Source organism: Castor canadensis, chromosome 7 (genome assembly GCF_047511655.1).
Source record: "Castor canadensis chromosome 7, mCasCan1.hap1v2, whole genome shotgun sequence".
Classification (NCBI taxonomy): Eukaryota; Metazoa; Chordata; class Mammalia; order Rodentia; family Castoridae; genus Castor; species Castor canadensis.
Genome location: NC_133392.1, coordinates 142817968 through 142837193, shown reverse-complemented (window position 1 = coordinate 142837193; position 19226 = coordinate 142817968). Strand labels below are relative to the sequence as shown.

General features: G+C 50.9%; 1 protein-coding gene across 12 annotated transcripts in view; it reads right to left on the bottom strand.

The window, feature by feature from the left end:
* Positions 1-6975: 6975 nt before the first annotated feature.
* Positions 6976-19226, bottom strand: part of Ahdc1 (AT-hook DNA binding motif containing 1) — a 67829-nt gene continuing 55578 nt past the window's right edge. For all 12 annotated transcript variants that reach the window (XM_074080871.1, XM_074080872.1, XM_074080879.1 and 9 more), the window contains one exon: positions 6976-9298. The gene's annotated coding sequence lies outside the window, so the exon portion shown is untranslated. The remainder of the gene's footprint in view (positions 9299-19226) is intronic.

Genomic DNA, 19226 nt, shown 5'->3' with positions numbered 1-19226 from the left:
CGCGTGGTTGTATATTTTGGTAGGTTTAGTCATATGTGTGGTTCCTGAAGCCATATTTCATATTTTTATTGTCAAACTTCCAGCCTCAGAATGTAAATTATGAGGACTGAAGTTTTTCTCTTGTTCACAGTATCCCTAGTGTCTTGACTAGTACCCAATACGTAGCAGGCGCTGAATACTAGTTCTCAAATGAAGGATGAATAAGTGTATGCACAATTGGCAAAGTGTATGTATTTGTCATGTGTGTGTGGATACATTTTCTTCGTGTCCAGGTATGTGAGGTTTCTGGCATACATGGTACCTGAAATCGATGTGTGCACGGTGCAAGTGTGTGTCTAGATGTGTGATGGTATAACTGAAGCTGTGTCACCATATGAGCACTGCAAGCATTGGGGATGTGGCTATGTGTACAGTTGTGTGTGCGTGTGCATGAGGGCAGGAAGGCGCTGTTGTCTTCTCCTAGCCTTCAGCACTCACTCAGCTTCACCCCAGGTCGCCTGCTGTGAAATGTCAGTGGCAGAGAAGCTAAAAATATCCACTCCTTCTGCTCACTGCTTGGGCTGATGGGACTGTGGGGCCCCAGCCGGCCCCTTGGGCCCTGGGGGAGGAGGGACTGCTGGATGAAGGGGCGGGGCAGGGGAGGAAAGGAGGCCCTTCTGGGTACACACCCTTTCCCCTTCCTCCTGGCTCCAAACCCAGGCCACAGGTTCACCTCTTTCAGGAAGCCCTGGAGAAGCCTCCATGAACTGTCACATGCTCTTCTTCTGTGTGCCTGTGTGTATCTGCCTCTTTGTGGCATCCAGAGCTGCCCAAGAGAGAGCAATGGCATAAGACTGGGGGCTTCTGGGACAGGACTGTACCTCTTCTGTCAATCCAGGGACTCCAGAGGACAGAGCTATGTCTCCCCTTTTAGACAGGGGGCTCCCACAGAAATTGCTGGTGCTGTCTCTTCCCTAGGGCTGAGGGTTAGGGGTGCAGCCCAGGCCAAATGTGGGTTCATCTTGCCCTGCGCCTGGGGCCACTAGGATCCTATGACCCCAAGGCACATTTGCTGCTACTCAGAATTTGTAGGCAGGGAGGAGTCTCTGCTCTGCCCAGACCACACCCTCAGCTGGCACGTGTTTGGGCTACAGGTACTTGTGTGGGTGCTGGTGGGACATGCCTGGGCCCATGATCCTTTGGGGATCTGTGTTTCTTCATATGTTGGGCTCCTGGGCATGTGTGCCTGTGCCAATGGTGTCAGCCACTGCCTGCCTAGGGCATTGTGGGCAATTGGTAAAAGTCTGGTGAGTCTTGTGTTGCTCTGGCTTGTAGTGTGTGCAAGTGGGTGCACATGGGTGACTCTGTGTGTGGGTTTCTATTTGTCATGCAGGTCTGCAGACACTAGCAGGAATGAGCTGTGGATATGTGGAGTTGGTCGTAATGTGAAGGTTTCTGTTTGAGTGTCAGTGCGTTTGAGTATATTTCTGTTGGATGGTCAGTGTCAAGTTTGTCCTTTGAATCAGATATCTGTGGGTGTTATCTCTGTGTGTCCATGTTTCAATCACTTGATGACTGGGATTCTGTGAGTTTTTGTGTGTCTGTCGGTCTGGATGTCATTATGCATACTGGATTCTCTATGCTTGTGTTGTGTACCTATGTCAGTTTGATTTTGGGGGGGTCTGTGATCCATGTGTCCCTGTGTATGTGGGTGTTCTCTGTGTGCTTGGCATCTGAGTCACCTTCTTTTCTTAGTCTCCCACAACTCTGTGTTGAAGGCTTCAGGTGTGTGTATGTACATCAACTTTCCCTAGCTCTAAAGCTTCCAGCCCTGAGATCTCTCCCGCTCTTTCTCTGTTTGACTTGAGGTGGAAACAGAAGCAAAGAGAACAGGCAGGCATGGAGTCCAGGACAGGCAGGGCTAGGACCAGGCTGCCATGAGGGCCCTGCCTCAGCTTTCCTCCAAGCAAGTGCTAAGCCACAGCCTCGGTTACATGTAAACACCAGCTGTGTCAAGACAGCGCAGCTTCTTCTAGGTCAACAGACAGCTGTGGGGTTGCTAGGCAACCGCCTGGCTCCCCCCCAACCAGGCCCCCCTCCCACCGCCTCTACCTGCAAACCCTCTCCTGGCTGCCCCCAGCCCAGAAGGCCTCCCTCTCCAAACCAGTTATCACAGCGGGGACTGAGGGGGCAGGGGGGTCAGGACAGCTCTGGGACTGGTATTCAGGTAGTGGAGTATTAACCCTGCGGACCCCACCCCCCAGTCCCCAGTGCACTTCTCCAAGCCTCACCTCACCAGATTAGGGCCGGATTTCGGGGCTGAGGGCAGGTCCTGAGAGATGCGGACCCCCTCAGTAGCTAGCTGTGGTGGGAACTACCCCCTACCCCTGGGGTCAAAGCCGGCCTACAGAGCACGTGGAAGCAGGAGAGGAGCGCAACTGTGTTAGCCACTGGATCAGGCCTCAGGGGGGAAGGCACACTACAGGGCCCTATGGCAACACCGGGCCAAGTTCGCCATTATTTCCCCTGTCCCGCCCTCTCCCAGGATGGCCGCCCCATTTCCGAGGCAGCACCTGCGCTCCCAGATGCCAAGGCCCGCAGCCCCGCAGGGCCGGCCCTCGCCCTCGTCCTCGCCACTGTCCCTCTGGGGTTCTCTGGTGGGGTGGGGGGCGAGGCCCCAAGCCCAGGCGAAGGTTGGGCTCGGAGTGGGGCGCGTGGGTCGAGGCCGCGGGCCGGGGTGACGGCTGCAGCCTCAGGAAAGAGTGGGAAGAGAGCGGCCAGCGGGGGGCGGCTGTGGGGGCAGCGCCGTGGCCGCCCATTACTATGCGGCCTCGCTCCGCGCGCCATGGCAACCGCTCCCCACCCCGCCCCACCGCGCGCGGGCCGGGCAGCCCCGGGCGCAGTGCGCACCTCGCCTCCCACAGGTGGCGGCGCGAACGGGCGGGCACGCACGCACGGGCACGCACACTGGGGCCGCCGGGCGTCCGGGGGTGCGCCGAGGGCGCCAGGTGCTCTGGGGCCCCGTGTCCCCGTTCTGCCACCTGGGGCGTGTCCCCAGGTGCTCCAGCATGAGCCCCGAGGGAGGGGTGTGTACCTGAGGCGGTTCTGCCTGTGCCTGGGTGTGTCCCTCGTGGGTCCCTTAGTGTGCCCGTGACTCTTACCGTCCTTGAGGGCTTACGCCTGTCTGTGCTCATTTGCCTCCGTAGCCCTGGCAGTACTGGGCTCTGAGTGATTGCCGAGGTGTATTGAGTGTACCTGTGTCCTTGTGTTTGTGTGTTCCACTTTGTGATTGCGTCTGCTCTCTTTGTTTTGTGTGTCCCCGGATGTGCCTGAAGGTGTGTGTATGTTTTGTGTGTTCATGGCTCTGGGTTTTCCTCTAGAGGAATGCCCCGGGATGTGTGGCTGAGTACTTGTGTGTGTGCCTTTACTGTAATGCATGTCTCTGTGTGTGTGAGATCCATGATATCTACATGTGAAACTCTGGTATCCTTGTGTGTTTCTGGGAGTGGCTGTGTGTGCAGTTTTTGTGCCTGTGTGTACGTCTCTATAGAAGTCCTCAGGAAGCCATCTCTGAGCTTTTGTCATTGTGTGTTTCTGTGAGTGCTGAGTGTGTCCTGGAGTGTGTCTGTGTCCAGGGGCTGCTGGCTCTTTGCCCTCCTGGGCTTCACTTCCTGCTGCCTGAGTGAGCCCACACCTGCTCCCTGAACACTGGGCCCCTCCCCCCACCTGGCAAGGACAAGGAAGGACAGAGGCAGACATGGAGGAAGAGACAGAGACAGAAGGGGACACAGAGCCAAGGAGGCTGGAGAGGTGGAGACCCAGAGTCATGTGATCAGCCTCATAGCCCAAGACCCAGAAGAAAAACAGATGCCAAGATCCAGACATTACAGAGAGGGACACCCAGAGCCACCCAGAGACTCAGAGCTCCAAGTCCGGAACTGCTGAAACAGAACAGAGATCAAGGATGTGACTCCCCTGCCTCCCTCCCTCCCACTCGCCAGCTTTCAGCCCCAGCTGTGCCTCCCCCACATACCCAAAGCAAAGCTCTCCTGGCTGTGTGACTGGACCCCAGCCTCCTCCTCACAGCTGTGTGTGTGTGTGTGTGTGTGTGTGTGTGTGTGTGTGCGCTCATCCGTGTGGCATTCTGGGATGGTACCTACCTTGCAGAGCCCTCCTCCACTCTCTCCCAACATTGGCTACATTGTTAAGGCCCAGCTCAGGCACACTTTTACATACATGCCACATAGTCAGCCACACTCATTTAAACCCAGACACACGCCCTGGGCCTCTCTTTCTCAATCACATGTGCATAGAAGGCCAGAAGATTCAGCACACACACAGCCACATGGGCTGTGTCTCACATTCTAAGCTCTGCCAGGGTAGCTACTCACCCTTCAGCAACCCTTAAGGGTTTCTAAACCCCTGACACTCACAGGGAAGGCCGCCATCAAATGTCATCAGTTCCATCAGACTATATGCTGAAAGGCAGCGTCCCAACTAGCTCATTGTTGGGTCCCCAAGTGCCTGGGCCAGTATTTGGAAGCTTGCAGGTGCTTAAGCAATTTGTGTTGAATGCATGTTCACAAAGTGTCTCTTAGCAGTCACTCAGAGAAGCCACAGTAACTTCCAAGATACTCCTGGATGTCACCACAGTGTTCACACAGGAAAGCATCATAGGCATGCCTAGAACGACACATTAAATATGGGTGTGTGCGCACAGGTGGCTGCTTGTGTGCAAACGCTCAGTACAATAGCCAGATTAGAGGCTCACCTTTGGTTGCTCATTAGAACCGTGTGAGGAGCCTTTAAAAATGCCCACGCCCCACCCCAGACCAATAAAACCAGAATCTCTTGGAGCAGAACTTGGACATCAGCGTTTTGAAGTTCTCCAGGTGATTCCTCTTAATGAAAGGGTTGAGAACCACTGCTGCAGGTGAATAGATTGGAAAACTCTGACACAAGGCTATTGGTGGGGAGGGGTGGAAAGCCAGTTTTTGGCTTATTTTTGGTGCTGGGGATCAAACCCAGAGCCTTGTTCAAGATAGGCAAGCACTACCACTGAGCTATAAACCAGCTCAGGATTTTCACTTGTACCAGTTCAGTGTAGTGAAGACTTCAGAACCCGACTACTGGTTTTGAACTCTGTTGTCAGCACTTACTGAACACTCTTTGCAAATTACCTCTCTGCACTTGCCTTTCCCAAAATGGGGATAATAATTGTTACAATGAAAGCTCATGGCATTGTTGTGGAGACAGAATCTGAATTATTATACATGTAAAGTGTTTAGAGTAGCTTGTATATAGAAAGTACTGTATAATTTTTGCTATTACTATATTTCTATCATTAATTTTTTTATTATTTTTGTAGTACTGGGAAAAGTACCCAGGGCTTCGAGCATGCTAGGCAAGTAGTCTACCACTAAGTTGCATTCCTAGCTCTAAGGAAATTTTTATTATGGAATGGGTTTTTTGGATTTTATAAGCAGAATATTTTTGCGGGGGGGGCACCTGGGATCAAACCCACATGCTAAGCATGTGCTTTTCTGTTGAGCTATACCCCCAGTACTAAAGTGATTTCTTTTTTTGGTGGAACTGGGATTTGAACTCAGGGCTTCATGCTTACAAAGCAGGCACTCTACCACTTGAGCCAAACCTTCAGCCCTACTTTTTCTTTATTTTTTTCTTTTAAATGCTATGAAAAAGCAAAGTCAGTCTTTGGGCCAACCTACTTCTGTCACTTCCCATGTGAGTTTGGATAAGTGACTCAAGGATAGTCACTCCATTATCTGTGAAGCTGTCTTCTCACCTGTAAATAGTAAATGGTTATTGTCTATCTCAAGGATTATTCTGAAAAGTAAAGACCCCAAGGAAGTGTTTAAGAAACAGTGGAGCCAGGTGCTGGTGGCTCATGCCTATAATCCTAGCTACTCAGGAGGCAGAGATCAGGAGGATCCCAGTTCGAAGCCAGATCCTGTCTCCAAAAAAAACCCAAAAAACAAAAAACACAAAAACACACAAACAAAAAAGAGCTAGTGGAGTGGCTCAAGGTGTTGAGTTCAAACTGTAGAACTGCACCAAAAAAAAAAAAAAAAAAAAAAGTGGCAAAACCCAAATAATCTAGTAGTCTTGATGCCTTCTGGGATCAGGTGTGGCCTTCTGGGATCAGGTGTGGCACCCTGGCTGTGGAAGTAGAGGTGGGGAAAGTCCCATCCTCTGAAAAGAACAGATCTAAACAGGGTGATCCCTATTCCTGCCCCATTCACCTGGGTCTTTCCTTAGGGACCCCAGTGCCTAAGGGCACAAAACCCTTCCATCCCAAAGTCCAGATCCCCTAAATCTAGTCTCTAAAATACACCTTGGCTGTCCTCACCCTTTACTGAGCAGCAGATCCTACCAGCTAAGACCCCTCTCCTGTCCTCCCTGATGACCCATCTCTTGTTGACCCTTCCCTTCTTCTCTCATGGAGCTCCAGTTCTCTTCCCCAAACCTCCCTCCCATCCCTTCTCTCTGTGCCCCTTCTCTGCAGTGAAGCCCCATCTTTCCTTCATGTTGAGGAGGCCTCTCACTGTCCTGTAATTACCTCCTGTCTCCTTCATGGGTCTCCTTTCCCCACAGCTCCTGAGCTCTGTGGTGCACAGCCCTTCACTACCTTTCCTCCTTTCTTGAGGCCCATCTCTTATGGAGTCCCAGTCCCTTCTACCGCACAATATCCCCACTGTCCCTCTGAAGCCTCACCCTCTGACTGAACCCTGATTCCCTCTGAGCCAGCTCATCCCAACCCCACCTGGCCAGCCTCCCCAGTTTCTTCTGCCTTCTCAGCAGCTGCTGAACACACTCATTTTTTCCCTGCAGGCAGTTCTTGGGGCTGCAAACAGACTTCTTTCTCTTGGCTTGGCCTGTTCCAACTTCCTCCACTGGGTTCCTATTCCTCCTCTCCCCCCCCCCCACCAAAAAAAAGCCTCCTCCCTGCCCCAGAGTGACCTTGACAAAACCCTTTCCCTCCCTGAACACATGCAGTGTCTACAGATTCAACTGTGGCTTCCATCTCCTGCTACACTCTCCCACCTCTGGGCCTTCACACATGCTCTTTTCTTCCTCCGGGAACTCCCTCATTTTCCTGCAGCACCCTAGGCTTGGCTCTTAAAAAGCTTCCTCCTCTGGAAAGCTGGCCCCCTCCCTAGCCTTCAGGAGGTCTTACTGCTTCCTACCCCTACTTCCAGCTCCACAGGGGACTGTCAGCTTGAGCGTGATGTTGTCTTCCCTCCACAGACAGGAAGGGTAAAGCCAAGGTCTTCATCTTGGGGATCTGTGGAGGGGGCTGGGCAGGCAGATGAGTCTTTATATCCAGCAGAGGCTGCAGTTTTCAGGGACTGTGACCTATGAGAGTTCTCTTGCCACTTTTAGGCAGCAGTGCCCAGAAGGTGGGGTGTGCTACCCCTCGAACCGGAGTTCCTCTGATTACCCTAAGGTTTTGGGCCTTGCTGGTGGGGTCCAGGAGGCCAAGCCACATGGAGCTGTCCCTTGGTGTCTGCCTGAGTGACCCTGATGAGGGACAGGGGAAGCCACCCTCAGGAGAGCTTTAACATAAAATGGGTCATGGGAAAAACTCCTCCTAAAGACCAGGAGGTCAAAGTGGGCACTGTTTGCATAAGGGCAGCCAAGAGCTCTCTAAGGTCAGGGAGTGGGAAGCAGCTCAGTCCTTCCAGGCCTGGCAGAAACAGGCTCAGGATTGGTTTTCTTTCTTTACAGTTTACCAAAGCTGGGAGGAAACACAGGCCCAGCATTTGGGACTTAGGGTGGAAAGAAAGGTGGAGAAACACTGGGGTGATTGGCCTGGTCATGTTTTAGGTTCTGTGGCAACAGATATGAGTGTGTTGGGGTAAAATGGGTGACGAGGAGGCTGACGAGACCCAGGACCTGGGGTGAATGGGAAACATACAGTAAGGGCTACTCCAGTCCTAGGAGGAAACAGGGTCTCAAAAGGGTTCTTTGTCTTAAGGTGGAATAAATGTCTCAAAGACAAGGTGTCCTTGAGCCAGGGTGTGTCTCAAAAATGAGTATCCCTGAACCAGGTAGAACTGTGGGACCAGGAAGACACAGGACAAATGAAGGAACTAAGGGCAGAGCCCTGCGACCTGGGTTGGAATGGGGGAGTCCAAAGAGGAGAGCCAAGACTAGGCACATAATGGGGGATCCTCAGGGAGAGGAAATGCAGGCTTTGGAAGATAAAGGGTTCAAAGAAAGAGATGGGAGGAGGGGGATAAAGGAGAATGATGAGGGGGTGAATTCAACTAAGATAGATTATAAGCAGTTCTGTAAATCTCACAATGTACCCCCAGTACAACGATATGATTAAAAAAAAAAAAAAAAGCTTAAAAAATTAAATAAATAAAACAAAGAAAGGAAGACGTGAGACTTGGGATAGAATAGTCAGGGGAGCCCCAGGACAGAGGGCCAAGTGACAGACTCCCTGAACCTGGGGGCAGAATGCATGGCCTAGGGGTCAGGAATCCTAAGGAGGAAAATGAGGAAGCTCAGAGGCAGGTACAATGGGGGACCCGGATCTCAGGCAGAAAGGAGAATCAGAGGTAGGACATATGTAGGTATTTCAAAATCAAGTTGTGTGTCTCTTCTGTGTGTCCCTTCCATTCCATCCACCCTCACTCAACCCCTTTCACAAGACACAAGTTTTTTTTTTTTTTTTTTTTTGCTTTTTTTCATTTCTTTTTAATACAAACTTGGATCTTTGGGTGTGTCCTGCCAACAGAAAACAACAACAACAACAGAAGAGAAAACCCAAAAGAGTGAAAAATAAGAAAGAAAAAAAAAGCTCCCGCAAGAGGTTCTTCTCCCTCCCCCCAACCATGCGAATTTGCACACCACGGGACCACAGCAGGTTTACAGAATGCAATATACAATCCACGATTTATAATAAAACAGTATATACAATAAATAGGATATTGTTCATTTTTGTCAAACGACCTGTAGATAAATTTCTCAGTGCATACTTGCAAGGGCTCTGGACACCTCGAGGCCCTGCTCGCAACCTCTTGCACACGCTCTCTCTCTCTCTCTCTCTTTTTTTTTTTTTGTCTTTTTCTAAAACTGTGTTTTGTTTTTAAGTTTTGTACATTTTTAAAAAGTATTTACAATTGCTGGTTTTGTGCAGAAAGGGCTCACCTTCGGCTTCTGCGTGGAGGAGATGGGGGGGTGGGAGGAGATGGGGCTGCAGAGGGTGGGTGGGAGGCAGAGGGGCAGGTGCTCCTGCCAGAGGACAATGTGGACGCGGGGAGGGGTCTTGGCGTTGGTTTTCTGAAAGCTGCAAAGAAACATAAAGAAAAGAGGCAGAAGTCAGCAGCAGGTAGATACTGAACTCTGAAACCAGGAAGCCTAAGAGGGGGCTCCACTCAGTTCCCAGCAGGATTCTGGGAGAAGCCAGCCATATTGTCCTTTCTTCCAGAATTGGCCCCCATGTGACTTTGGGACTGCACCTGGCCATCTCTGAGCTCAGTTTCCCATCTGTAAAACAGGCATGCCCAAGTCCACACAAAGAGGTGAGGGATGGGCTGCGTGAAGTGTCAAAGTCCCAAGCAGTAGGATTTGTTAAAGTCTGGGCTCTGGAGTTAGAAACAGCTGGGTTCAAGTGCCAAACAACACCTTGTATAAGAGTTGAACTTCTGTGAATCTCAGTTTACTCATCAGTAAAAAGGGGCAGGTGCAATGACACACGCCTGTAATCTAAGCACTTGGGAGGTGGAGGCAGAAGGAGCCAGGGTTCCAGGACAGCCTAGGCAACATAGCAAGACCTTGTCTCAAAGAACAACACAACAAAACAAAAAAATGGAAGAAGAGGGCACTAGAACAATCACGTAAGTTTGTTGGCAGGACTGTACCTTAGTTGCTTCTGGTATAGTCTGAACACAGTGCATTATAAATTATTTTCCTGGAGCCACTTAGTAATTTCTCTAACCTAGGCTGCTCTGAGAATGATATAAGGAAGAGGACAAGGCTGCAGCACAGCACAGGTGTGAACCACTGCTTCAATTTCTTCTAAATCCGACCCTCTTCCCAGTCCCACCCATGCCATTCTGCTACTTAGACGGATGAGGTAATGAGGAAGTCTGTCTGAATGAAGGAATAAAGAAACTGCCCAACACATGGCCATGTGGGTTTGATAGAATGCTGCCTTCCTGAAGCTCAGAAACTCCCAAGTCTTCAGTCCCTACACTAGACACTGGAGGTTGGAAGCACCCTCTTCTCCTAGACAGTCCTAACCATGATCGGGGGATCCAACTCTGCCTGGCCAGACCCTCTGGATTCACAGCTCTCTGGAGTGAGTGACAAGACCAAGGACAGGAGAAGGTGGACTTGGTTATTCCTAAGACCTCTGGTCATTAGCCTGCCCACCTCCCAGGGCCCTGGGACTCATGCCTCCCACTCCCAGTGTGTGACTATTTCCTCCAGAATTAGGGGAAGGGGTGGGGTGCTAAAGCCTCCTCCTAAGACTCCTCTGCGAGCCATCCATCCTCCCCCACAGCTGCAGGAGCCAGGCGGCAACAGAAAGCCTCTCCTCCCTTGTACTTTCTTGGCTTCCCTTTCCAACAGGGCCACATTGACATTCTGCTCAGTCTCAGCTGCTGTCTGCTGGGCAGTCAGCCCCAGGGACGACTTTTGTCCTGAGGCTGGACTTGCCAGGACTCCCCCAAGGGCTGTGTGTGTGTGTGTGTGTGTGTGTGTGTGTGTCTCAGATCAGGTGAGTTCCTGCAGGGCAGGGGCAGCACCCCATCCTGGTGATCAGCAGCAGGCAGAGGCATGGGGGAGGGCAGGGGCTGCCTGCTGTGACACTGGCAATAGGGGATGGAGTACTGGGGAGGGTGGTGGTGGCAAGCAGTGTGCCTGTGAGGTGACAGCTATCACAATCAGGGTGGTAGGCAGAAAAGCAGCTCTTGGGGGTAGGGAGGGCTGTGGGGATGTCAGGTCTCCACAGTTAAGGTGACAAGCAGGACCAGCTGCAGAGATTAGGTGGTAGGAATATGGCATCTGGGGTGCCAGGTTCAGCAGAGGGTTGGGGGCCTCTATCCAGAAGCCAGCTTTATTGCAGTTCAAGGACAGTTGCCAAGTTGAAGAATCTACTGGGTGACTAGTGAGGGGAGATTTATGGTGGGCTGCTCCAAACATCCAACACTAGACAGTGACGAACCCCAGCTTTTCCCCCTCAAGGGCCAGGGGCAGGATGGGAGACTGCACAAATCCCTGTGTCTCCCACCCCCACCAGCCCTTAGCCACTGCCAGTGACCCTCTCCAAGCCAGGTCTCCATGGTGATCTCAGCCCAGCAGGCAGCTCCTGCCAGAACCTTCCTGCGGTGCCTGCGGCCAGGCAGCAGGAGGCTTTCTCACCCTCTGCTAAGCTGCCCAGCGAGTCTCACCTTCCTCCTCCCACCGCCCTCCCAGCTTTCAGGACTTGGCCAGCCAGAGACTCTGGCAGAATGTGGGGGATGGGAGGTGGTGGTGGAGTGGTGAGAGCAGAAAGCAGAAGCTCTATAGAACTCAGACCTCACTAGGCTCAACTCTTCACAAAACAGAGCCAAATGCTAAGGTGACAGGCAGCCCAGTGCTGGGCACTGGGGACAAGGCAGAGAACAGACAGCTCTGGTCTTGCCTTTGAGAGGCTCACACAGTAGACACCTAACCGGGTACTCCATGCAGGGAGATGGGGGCTGTTCCATGAGAAGTCCTGGGGGGATTAGGAAGAATGGAGCGGGGGTGGGGGAAGGGGGGGCACCTTACCCAGTCTTGGCAGGAGGGGCTGTGGCTCTTAACTCACTTCTGAGCACAGTGCCCAGCACATGCTGGGGTCATGAATGTGTGTGGATTGAATGACAGAGTGATGACTGATCTAAGGCCAGTCAGCGTGTCAAGGTCCAGCTCAGCTATTTGCACACCTCCAGGTCACCTCCTTAGAGCACCCTGTTACCATAGCTACCAGTGCACTTGTCATTCCCTCCAGGGCAGAGGCCTGTGTGTGCTACCTCTATACCCTCAATCCCAGCATGCACCTGCCCCAGGACACCAACTACTGTTCCTAAGAGTTAACCTTTTAGTGCCTCCACGAGGAACCTCAGACCCACATTCCAGTGCATCCTCATGCTCCAGCAGTTTTAGCATCTGATGTGCCAGGACCTTAAGTGGCCCTTTGTCTGGCAGTAGGGGTACATGAGCAGAGATTCAAAGTGTTGGAGATGATATATAAATCAGGTTGCCCAGAAAGGGCCACTCTCCCCGCAAAAGGAGCCCACATTCATGCATTCACTTAACCAACCAGCAAACATACATTCACACCCACTAACCATCAGGTTACGTGCTAAGATTTAACCTCTACTAGTCTCTGCCTCCAGAAAGGGGTCTCAATGTCAAACAAGACAGCAAAGCAAAAAAAAAAAAAAAGAGCAGAGAAGAAGGCAGACCGAGTGCATGAGAATTTGAGACTAATTCACTGTGTGATCCAGAGCAAGGCCCTTCCCTTTCTGGGCTTCAGTCTCATTTCTACAAAATAAGGGGGTTGACAAGTGATTAGGAAGACCTTCAGGCACAGAGCTGGTACTCCAAAGACAAGGGTCAGAGGCAAACTGGAGCTGCCTGAAGACTGTCCACACCTCTCCAGCATTTTCAGGTTGTTAGGCCTGAGGGCACCTAAATTCTGAGAGGATACTGCTTTGACAGAAATCCTGTCAGATAGGGTGGACCTGGAGTCCAATGAAGGATCACAAGAAGGCTCCTAACTAGGACCAGGGAGGCTGGGGGTGAGTCCCTCCTTCCCCTCCACCCCTCCAGTTTTTCAAAATCTGTGTCCACTGGCTCTGCCAGTCATTTTCCTTAGGGACCTTCTCCTGCTTTGCCCTCTGCAGAGCATGGAGACCTAAAACACTTGCTAATGGGACCACATGGAGTTTGTATCCATAGACACCCACTGAACTGGTGTAACCCTGTGTGTCCCACCTCCCAGAGCTTCACATTCCTTACTTGTCCTGAGAGGACGCTATAACTGGCCCCCGTGCTACACACACGCATGCTTCTGTATACATTTTCTTCATCCCCCCAGCTAGGGATGTCCCATGGAAAGACAGGGTCACTGATGGCATGTGTTGGACATGAAGCTAAAGTGAAGGCTGAGGGAAAACAGGAACAGTGGAAGCCGGTGATCCCCAAGGGCCTGGCTCTACTGTTCAGTGCTTTGATGACCCGGGTGCCTGGAGTCCTCTGTAAACTGGGAGGGGTTGTGCTGCTTGGAGACCTCTAAAAGCCTGGTCAGCCCTGACAGTTTGAATTGGTTTATCTACACACAGTCCTTGCTCAGTTTATTTTTTAGGAGCTTTTCCTGATGACAATGAAACTATCTTATGCCCAGTCCCCAGTGTTCAATCTTTCATAATTCTCACATTCTGCATGCTTATCTTTGACTCAAGTTAAAACATACACACAAACACTCCTGACGTATCCCAGGAATGATGAGACACGGAGGTGGCAGGGATGGTATACAGAGATGAGTAAGTGGCCAAATGGGGTTGATGGCACGGGGAGGACATTCCCAGGAAGGGTTGTCATGTATGCATAAGGGTAGAGATTAATCGTACCTGGGAAGTATCATGGAACACTTCTTGGAGGAGGTGATGTCTGAGTGAAAGACAGGAACTGACAGGTGGGAGACCATGCTGGATATAAGAGGGTAACATAGGCCAGGGAACAGGGAAAACTTAGGGCACCTTTGGAAAGACCCCTCAGGTACCCTCTTCCTGACATTCTCTCCTCAGACTGTAAGGAAGGGTGTGTATGAAGGAGATGGGGATGAAAAAGAGACGATGCCAGGACAGAGCCCTGAATACTTTCAGCACCATGCCAGGAAGTCAGGCCTAATTTTGTAGGCAAGGAGGCTGGAGAGGAAGCATGCAATCAAAAGGTGTGAAGCATGGAGTCACAGGAGCAGATGTGCTTTAATCAATTCAGCCAATAAATATTTTAGGGGCTCCAGACACCATGCATCTAGAAATGCTAAACAACAAGCACTTGGCAGCCACCATGGGGAAAATGGGCTCAGGGTGGGGGTGGGGGTGGGCTAAGTAGGGCTCCAGCCTCTGAAGTCTCTAATTTGTCAGGACCCATTTCCTATCTGCATACTAGGCTCAGGAGAGTGGGCCCTGCAAATCCCTCTTGGGAGAGCTGCAGTCCCTCTGGTGAAGAGTGGTGCTCACATGGAGGTTTTTTCTTTTTTGGGGGGCAGTACTGGGGTTTGAACTCAAGGCTTCATGCTTCTAACACTTGAGCCATGCCTACATGCTCAAAAAAAAAATTTTTTTTTTTCAGTTCTAGACTCAAACCTGTGGCTTCATGCACACTAGGTGAGCACTCTATCTATCATTGAGCTACATTTATAACCTCATGTTTTGGGGTCTTTTTTTTTGCAGTACTGGGGTTTGAACTCAGGGCCTTGCACTTGCTAGGCAGGTGCTCTACCACTTGAGCTGCTCCGCCAACCCATATGGTGGTTCTTAAAGAAAATCTGCTCACAAGCTGCAAACTGGATGACAGCAGGACCCTGCCTGTCTTGTCAGTGGTACCCTTAGCACGCAATACTCCTGGTCCAGAACAGGGTGCTAGTTCCTGTCTGTGGAACACAGATTCACCCACTTCCCCATAGACTCAGGGGACCATGGCCTGATGACAAAGCAGGCAAATTTGCCCAGGGAAATCAGGACGTATTACAAAATTACAAGGAACTGTGTGCTCACGCCTGTAATCCTAGCTACTTGGGAGGTTGAGATTGAGAGGATAAGCAGTTCAGGGCCAGCCTGGGCAAATAGTTGGAAAGACTCCATCTCCAAAATAACCACAGCAAAAAACAGACAAGTGGTACAGTACCTGCTTTGCAAGTGTGAAGCCCCGAGTTCAAACCCCAGTCCCACCAAAAAATAGTTATAAGGAAGTATTTTTCAGATTATGTGTGTTGGGAGAGAGGATTGGTGGAAATTGGTATGTACAGAATTCCTGGCTGACCCAGGTCATTTCTGAGTCTAGGTCTTACTGCTCATCAGGCTTAGGGGCCCTTGGCGGGGGGCAGGGGGGCTTACCTTGTCCCTGTGTTTCCCCTCTCCCCAGGAGGACTTGGTCCAGTGGCTGAGGCAAAGAACTCAGGGGTATTTCAAAGTTGTCCTCCAAAGGCCTCACATCCACAGCAGAACACAAAGTTTTTGTTAAGAGAGCAGCAGGCTGCAGAGGCAGGAGGGTTTACTCTGGCCTAAGCCAAGGTCCAAGAGCCAGGGTGGGAGGTGCACAACTCACATAGACTGGCTTTGTGTGTGTGTGTGGGGGGGGTGTCTTCATACCCATCTACCACCCACTGATCACGTGCTTACTGTGAGCCAATACTAGGCTAAGTGCTTCCTTCACGTGTAATCTCCTTTAATTTTCACAAGAGATGCAGAGGTGACATGACTCACTGGGTGATATGAGTCACCACCAGGACACCTAACTGGTAACGGATGGAACCAAGTTACCGTCTGTGACTACAGGCAGGCTCTTAGCCACTGCCTTTCAGTTTCGGTGCTCTACTCTGTGATGTGGGGTACTGGGAGAGAAGGAGCATGAAAAGGCGTGTTCATGGAGAGATGTTATTTCCAGGAAACAGGGGCTCAGAACAAGAAGGTCCAGCCTACACATGGCTGAGGGAGAGGCAAGGCATAGGATGGTAGGGAGGATAGCCTCAGAGACGGAAGAAGAGCTGGAGCCCAGAAGAGGCAGGGCAGGACTGGCTGAGTCCTGACATGAGGCCTCTCGCTCAGAGCCAGAGGCAAGATCAAGTGACCTCTCAAGGATTCAGGACTCAGAGAGACAAAGCCCAGAGCAGCCAGGCCTGGCCCAGGCCTGGACATGCCTGTTGACCCTGGCTGGATGGTGGCCTTGGAAACTGTTTCCTGCTCTGGTTAGGTCCCAGCTGGTGTAACCTTGGAGGACCTGTGACATTTCTCTTGGCCTCAGTTCCAGGCCTGAAAGGGAGTAGGGAGGGGAGAGGGACTAGAGATTCCTGAACACCTTAGAGGCCCTTTCTACCTTCACGTCCCTGTCCCCAGGATCCCAACATGGAGCCAGTCTGTCTGGCTCTGCTTTTCATCTAGGAGACCAGAGAAAATGTCTGCATGGTCCCAAGGCTCTCTTCTCATGACCAGTCCCCATCTCTATCCTGTCAGTCACAGCTTTGAGGACAGCCATGCCCTATATTCCCTACTCTCTCCTCTGACCTTTCGTCTTCTAACTGGCACTGGGATGTGACTTGCCTTTGCCCATAGTTCCCACTGCCAGAGTACTCTTCCCTGTCTTCCAATCTTGCCTGTTCTTCAAGGTCAAGCTCAAGTGCAGCTTCTTGTACAGATCCACAAAATCCACTTAAAATACCAGACCCAAAAAGAACCATAGGGCTCATCCAATTTGACCTGTCATTTTGCAGACAGGAAACCAGGGACGTGGGGTGGAGAAGGGTGACTGTGTGGCAGGCTCTGAAGGGGCAAGAGTATGTTCCAAATCTGGCTCCACCATTTACTAACTACAGATCCCCTGGGCAAGGTTCCCAGTCTCTCCATTTCCTTACCTCTTTAATGGAGGCAGGGAGCACAACACTGCTGGTTACTGTGAGGGGTCTGTGGGGGGTGTCATACAAAGAGCCCAGCACAAATAAGTGTCCTTTTTCTCAGCTAGAGGGCAAAGGATAACTTCTGACCACAATATTCAGTGCCTAGTGCACAGTCCTTGTTTCTACCTACCTCTGGGCACCTGCCACTTCCTACCAGGTGTTTCTAGGTCCTTTGTATACTTGGGGTGGATGTTAACTCTAGGACAGGGGCCGTGTCTGCTTTGTCTCCCCAGCACCTGGCATTGAATGAGCAGGGAGGCTTAAGATGTGTGGCTAAACTGAACTACTGCTTTCCCAGTGCTCTGTGTCAAAGCTTCTCACTGCCTGTTGGTGACTGAGCATGTCATTGTCTTCTCTGTTTAAGACTTCTGTTGACAATGTGACTCCTGCTATAAATTCTCCTTTCTCACCACTCTCTTTCCCATATCCCCCACCCTTTCTCACTTCCACCATGATTTTAACTAGTCCCTGACACCAGAAGATTGTCCTAGACAGGAGAGCTTGTGCAACATCTTAGCTTAAGAAAGTAAGGCCACCTTGGCCCAAGCCACCATCTCTGGGATGTGACTTGTCTGAAGCACTGCAGGTGGTCTCCCTAGTTCAATGCTTGCCCTGTTCCACAGTGCCCCTGCCATTTCAGCTGAGAACCCCTTCTTCACTGGCTCCCCATGTGTCTTGGAATAATTCAAACTCCTTGCAGTGCCCTGCTCGATCTGATCCTGCCTGTTTCATCCTTACTTAATTTTACTGCCTTCCCAGCAGTTCCTTAGAACAAAGTCCCTTCCTGCCTCAAGGCTGTACACATTGCTGTTCCCTCTGCCCAGAAAGCTGGTCTAGCTGTCTAGCCCCCTCAAACTGTGGGCAGCAGCTGCAAGGTCTGTGCAGCCTGTTGCAGCCCCACAGCCCTCTAGCTTCTTTTCTCTTACATTGTCCTTCCCATGGCTGTAACTACCAAATGCTCTGTGTTGCTGTGTTTACTGACTTTCCCCTTAAACTGGAAACTCCCTGAAGACCAAGTGTTTCATCTATGGTATTCACCGTAGTGCCCCCAACGCCTGGCACGTACGGGGTGTCACACAGATGTCTCTGGAACAACTGTAAACACTGGTTTGAGGACAGTGCTGTTAATTCCCAGCCCTAGGTGGGGAACAGGGCCAGAATGTGAGGCTGGATGCCATCCCAGTTCCTCCTGTGTTAAGGCCTCACTGGGTGGTTCCATTATGTATTGCACTGAGCTGTGACCTGCCCAAACACCCAGCCCCCACACCCGTTCATTTTCCCACCCAGAGTCTGGGAGGAACGGTTTTTGGATTATTCACATTTCTGGATTATCCATGAGAGATCTTCTCTCCAGTGAGAAGGATCAAGAGTTTGACATTTTAAACCCTAAGCAGCTTCTCCCTGGCCTGCTTCAGATCTGCGGCTCCGCTGCTTGCAATGAGACACATGGGGAATGGAAGGCCATTTTAAATATCTTGGCCTGGCTTCATTAGGAAGGAAAATCTGCTGCCAAAAGGAAAAAAAAAAAAAGGAAGAAAAAAAAAGTTTGGTACATTGTTTCTGCCATACAGAGGTGCAAGAGCCTAAGAGATCACTGAAGTCAATTTCCTTGAAAAGATGGGAAAACAGAGGCCAGAGAGGGGCAAAAGCTTGGTCACAACCATATGTAGCAAGTAGGTAGTCAATGGGAGACTGGTCTTCCCCCAGGCTGCTATTGGCTCTCACGTGCTGCTCTTTGCCACCCTTAGGCACCAGGGCAGCTGGGGTCTGGCAGAGAGGGGGATATAAGCTTCCACTGACTTTATGTTAGGACCCTGAGTCACCCTGGCCTCAAATGGCCTCCCCTAAACAGAGCTGGGGCTTTTTTGGAGGCCCACTAGTCCATCTCTAGGAAGAGAAACTCCTAGGAGGCTTTGGGGCAGCAGAGGTGAAGAATGGGCCAGTGCACCCCATCGTCCATTACCATGTCTGGGTCAATTTTGAGACAGATCTGTTGTCCAAAAGTGGAGCCAATGTGGCTGTATTCTGGAACAGGTTGTTCTTCAAGAAAATGGTTCCTTCAACTCTACTCCCTTTTGCCATTTTGGGGCATTTTTTTGTCTTTTATTTTCCTTTTCTAAACACTACATCTTGAAAATATTAAGACTGACTCCCAACTATGAAGTCCTAGTGCCTGATAGAAATAATACTTAGTATCTCACGATATTTAACTGAACTCTTGAAAAGCATTTGGCTTGAGGAAAGGGACTATCTTTTCTAGAGTAAAAACATCCTACCTGGGACAGACCCATTGGTGGCAGGTTCCCAAGGATGATGGGATTACCCTTCTTCATTTCTGGATTTTTGGACCATACCTCAGGCCAAAGGTGTTGAAAAACAGCCTTTGGGAATACACTGGGCTATTTCGTAAAGCCCTTGCAAAGTATGTGACAAAGATGAACCTGCCACACTGAGGGTGCCCAAAAGGATTGGAACTCTGGATTGTCCCTGGGTGGATGACTGACCTGCTTTTTCCTTCAGTCAACTCATAGGGCGATGCAAACGCCCTCCTTTGTAAGAGGTCAAGTGG